This window comes from Chrysochloris asiatica, unplaced genomic scaffold (genome assembly GCF_000296735.1).
Source record: "Chrysochloris asiatica unplaced genomic scaffold, ChrAsi1.0 scaffold00104, whole genome shotgun sequence".
NCBI classification, from domain to species: domain Eukaryota; kingdom Metazoa; phylum Chordata; class Mammalia; order Afrosoricida; family Chrysochloridae; genus Chrysochloris; species Chrysochloris asiatica.
The window spans coordinates 8,353,452-8,359,211 of NW_006408622.1; positions in this window are offsets into that span (position 1 = coordinate 8,353,452).

Sequence of the window (5,760 nt, forward strand, 5' to 3'; positions counted from 1 at the left end):
CTTCAATAGTTCAGAATTTTCTTGCTAAAGGTGTAGTTATACACTGTACTAGCCCTGTAACGTTCCTGTTAAGAAGACAAATAAATTGACCACGTTGGTCTACTGATAAATGGGAAGTGGAGGAAAAACAGCAATGAAGTTGTGAGCTAAGTCCAACCACGCTCAATAGACGCCTGTCAACCTGGACTGAGACCTGGTTGGCCAGCAGTATAGCTGACCTGGGGGTTCCTGAGCAAGACCTGGGGAAACTTGAGCTATCCACAGAGGACTAGAGCAGAGAGTGAAGCATCCAGCTGATATGAAGTAAGAGGAGATGCACAAGAACACCCATACTTACCCATTTGACCCAGCTTCAATGACTGGATGATCAGAACTCAACTAGAAAAAGAAAGAAGAGGCAAAAAAAGAGTAATTCACTACAATGTTATGAACTTGACCTATACTTATAGATGTAGTAGCTCAAAAGAGGGAACGAATCTTTACAGCAAGGATCATTCCCAACCCCTTGGTACACAGGGTTGACAGGGATGGGCAATTTAGACATTAGCTACCCAAAATGGGGGAGGGGGGCTACAAAGGCATGACATGACTAGCTTACAAGCTTTTAAGAGGGAGCCTAATTTCAGAGGGTGCAGGGGAAGGTAGAACCTCCACTGAGTGGTTTCTAACCTGTCTGGATGGGGCTGTTGAAAGGAGATGCGAATAAGACTCTTGTGGTTCAATAGTGAATAAATACTATCAGGGCTGATTGTGAATGTTGCAAATGTTAAGGTAGACGTTTTATAACAAAAGGAGGGGAGTGGTTGATCTTGCAGTCCAGGAGCAGAGGACCCTGGGAGGGACCACCAAGGGAGAAGAGCAGAATGCGGGACCCTATCCAAAGAAGCAGCAACGCCAGAGATGGAGGCAGAGATGATGACGTGGAGAGATGGAGCAGATGGGGTCTCTGGACTCAGGGAGGGAGAGGGGCTGTGTGTTGGTGGCTGGGGGGCAGGCTTGCAGGGTATATACCCCTTGGGTGTTTGAATGGTTATATATTCCTGAGTGCTTCAGTGTACATCAAAAAAAAAAAAAAAAAAAACAGAGGAAATGGAAGCAAATGCTGTTGAATGATGATGCATGGAGGGGATTGTAATCATTGAAATGAAATGAAACACGATAGGATGATGTTCTCCCATGTAAATTATCACTCAATTCACAATAATGATTTAAAAAAAGACAAATAATTACAGCTGGAAGTTTGCAGAGAGTCTATATACCATTAACCACATTGTGGTTCCTAGATTTCCTTTGGATCCTAATCTACATTTACTCTTCCCTAACTTACTTCTCAAAGCATCGTATTCTACAGTTGGTCTTTACTGAGCATTTTTCAGTATTCCTGATAAGGAGCCCTGGTGGCATCATGGGTTATGTACACAGTGGATTGCTAACCACAAGATCACCTGTTCAAATCTACCAGCCACTCCAGCCACTCCACAGGAGAAAGATGAAGCTGCCTGCTCTCATAAAGACATACAGTTTTGGAAACCCTATATAGGATCATTGTTAGTACACTGCAATACCCCAAGTCAAAGCAAACAAATATTGGGCAACTAACAATACACTTGGATTGTGATACCTCAAAGATTCAAAAAGCATCCTAACTTTCTTTTCTCAAATTTTAAAACTTGGACATTGGCTACCCAAAATGGGGGGACTACACCGTACTGGTTACAAATTGGGCTGCGAACCACAAGGTCAGCAGTTCGAAACTACCAGCTGTTCCGTGGGAGAAAGATGAAGCTTTCTGCTCCCATAAAGATTTACAGCCTCGAAAACCCTGTACAGGGTCGCAATGAGTCAGAACTGACTCCACGGCACATAACAACAACAACTACCTTTACAATTTGCCCATGGATCCTCTTTGTTACAATATTTTGATAATTCACTGGTCTGCTCCAAACTTCAACAAACTTGTCTCAAAGACAGCATATTTTGTTAAATTAGGCTGATGGTGGACACAAAGCCTCTAAATAGAATTGCAACTGGCCCCACTATCAGTTAAGTATTCAAGACACATACTCTCAACAAAAGGGTAACTATTTACTCTTAAAAAAAGAAAAGACAAGAAAACCATCCTAGCTTTCCCTGTCCCTGATTAAAAAAAAAAAAAAATGCTAAGGAAAAACTGGGAGGACTTTTTGCATATTGCAGAACTTTCATACAAAATTTTTCTTTGCTGGTCTAATCATTGTATCAATACCTAAGGACTTTAGAGCCTGAACCTTTTGAGTTTTGAGAAGATGACAAAATGCGATATGGAGATGAAAGTAGTATTAACTAAAATCAAAGCTTTAGGATACCCTAACAACCAATGAGGCTTTTTACTTTTCATTCATGAGGTGCCTGGAAATGCCTTAGGTTCCTCACTCATAAAACATGGACAAAAAAAACCAGTTGGCAACTATAGCCTCCAACTATATTTAGTCACCAGTAGTTACCCTTCTTGCCTCAAAGCTTCTGCTGCCACAGTCAGACCAGTACAAGCAGTGGCAGACACAGCTTTAGAAAACCTCCTGGATGGTTATATTCATCATTCAGTGTTCCCCATTTGAAACACCATTCGAACACAGCATTTGTCAGCTAATAGACTGGCTTCTTATGAGGTTCTCCTCCTGGCTGTCTAGAACATTTGGCTACATATGGTAACCTGCTTAAACCCTTTTGCCCACAAATGACAGCAATCAACTCCCCATGATTACTAAAACTTAACAACTTCTGTTTCCTAGAAAGAATTTAAAGGTAAGTTCTCATTTTAATGCTAATTTAATTCTATCTGTGGATGGGTTGTATTTAAGATCTGATCCTGGCACCTCTAGTGAAATTCTTGAAAAGAGTACCTTTCCTGAAATCACCTCAACAGGCTACACTGATTGCACTCAGGAGGGCTTGCAAACTGGCTTCTGAAAAGTCAGTACATGTTTACAGAGACTCAAAGTACTGCTTCAGGTTTACTTACGATTTCAGTATACTATGGAAACAGAAGGGGTTCATAACAACCTCTGAGATCCAAATGGCCTTTTAGTGGCAGACCTCTTAGAAGCACCTTTGCTCCTCTCTCAGATTTCTGTCATTGAATTAAATGAAACACTTTAGCAGTAAAGCAGTTAAACAAGCTATCTCACAAATAATCCTTACCCTTATAATAGCTAACGGAATTCTCAGGCATGATCATGACAACTCAGATCACGATGAAAGGAGGGTGATAAAGTTGTCTATGATGTGATCATGGAAGATAAGATATTATCCCTTCAGAAGTAACTTAAATCTTTTAAAAAGATTATTTATTGCTCCCTTTGCAGAAATTGAAGATAGGAAATTATCAAGTTACTCTTTTAACACCACCACTAGGTTATGGATTCGTCCTAATGATAAGCTAGATCTACACATGCTTCTATGCCCATGACTTTGCATATAGGATGAGATCAAATAATTAAAACCTTGAGGAAATATTAGTAGGATGATTTTTTTTAAGCTTCTGAATATATTACCAGACAGTCCTGATTTTGCCCCCATTCTAACCCTTGTAATCACCATCAAATGCCTTCAGGAAAATATACCACTTACCCTTTGTACTTTAATGAAAATTACACTATATTTAGCTCCCAACATCAAATGGATACAAGTATATTTTAATATACAGTCACCTGGGCAGAAGCATCGCTGGTTAAACAAGATGACTGATAGGGGGCCAGGGGCTACTTGATCTACCCTGCCAGCCAGAGTATTAAATCTACATATACATGTGTGATGGTTATTGGGTATCTTGATTACAGAGAGCTTGTAAGCCCATCGTCACATATACTTGATTGGACATACTAAAAGGGGAGTTAGGAATTGCCAGGAAAGAACAGGCTTTAAGTCAGTAGCCTGTGTACAGAGTAAGGGGCTTAGGAGGAAACCGTGAGCCCCATCCAGAACTGCTCAGAGAACAGGAGGATTATGTATAAAGAAAAGAGCTTCAGGATGGAAAAATGTCTGGCATTTTGAATTTCAAGCAAATAGTTTGTTGTTGGATGCAACATCAGAGAAAATCCCATTCTAGGATTGAAAGTTAAAGGAAGCCAGCAGACAGACAGCCTGGTATGCTCACTGATGACCACCTGGGTTCACTTTATGAGTGTAAGTTGGGGGGAAATGCAGCAATGAAGAAATAAGAGAGTTGTGAGAGAAGAGGAAGGGCTGGGTGGTCTGAAGTTTAGGGAGTTGTGTGAACTCCTGAACCTACAGGCATCAAACTAGCCCATGGGGGACAGGGTAAAGAGAGAAAGAGAGTAAAGGGGCAAGCTGATCTGAAGTGCAGGGAGGAGTATGCATGAGTATTCAGAGAAATGGGGGACAGACACACTGGAGACAGTAGAGAAGACCCTGGATTTGGAGACACAAGTCTTCGTTAGTCATAGCACTTTACGGGAATGGATTCTGTGTCCCAGTACAAGGCACTTCACCACCCTAGGCATCAGCTTCTCCAATGAAGGAATTCTATGAGATTATCTCTAAGGGCTTTTCTATATTGAGATTCATGAAATTTAACAGAACATTAGAATATGTTTTAGAGCAAGGAGCAAGGGGAAATTGATTAATTTCATTAACATAAGCAAAGGAAATCCTTTCACATCATTCTGTTATTTTTTTTTTTACAGTATTAGACTTCTTATATTTGGAATATTAAAAGCACTTCATATAAGACCTTATATTACTTAGATTTTAAAGAACCCTATGGGTGGGACTCTTCTATTTCAGAAAGAAAAGTATAAAGCAAGAGCAAAGAATAAACACACAAGTCCCCTGAGAAGAGCAATGTGGTTAAGATACAGCCTATGGCCTTAATGTATGAATGATCTTTTGCTCACGGTCATCACACTTTAATAAGAGTACGGTATAGAAACAAGGAAACTGCATGTCTACATTCCCTTCTCAGCTCTCATCAATAGTAGTAATGAAGGCTGCCTTCCAGGGAAAAGGAGAAGGAGATTTGGGAACATGTTAAAGAAAGGCTTAGTGCTAACACAGGAGCAAAAATAAGGAGGAGGAGACTGGTTTCTTCCATGATTCTTTCTCCTAACAGGGAAAACAATCAACATGCACAAGTTCAAAGAAGAATATAAACCAGATTCAGGGAACCAGTAGTGGAGTCTGAGGGTGGGAATGGATCCACAGGTGTTCAGAAACAATAAGAAAGGAGCAAGTATGTAAGCACCGCAAGCCAGGAATCAGCTCTGGGGATTGTCAGAGATATACTGGTCAAGAGCGCAAATCAATATGTTGGTTACGGATGCTACTCTGTAAGTTGTCTGTATATATGTGGGTTTGATAATATCACTAGAGAGAGTAGAAGTCAATAAGGAGGAGCCAGCAAACGAAGAGAGGGAGGATAAACACCAGGGCAGAGGAGTGAAGGATGCTCAGGCAGGGAACACACAACTGAGATGACAACTGCTGAAAGAATCAGTAGTCAACCACCAGACTTATGACAAGTGAAATGGAGGGCTAGTGCTGAAATCGACAGGAGCAGGTAAATGGAGAAGCATAGGAGAAAGAAGTCCATGAAACAATGTATAGACTTTTCAAGAAAAAGTAGTAAAAAGAGGGGGACTGAAGGGCAAGTGGTTGGCTGGAGGGTTCTTTGAAAATACAGCCAGACCTCAGCTGGTTGATCCATAAGGGAAGAATCTGGCTTAAAGAAGAATGTGAACAACAAGAGATGGAGGCAGAGAC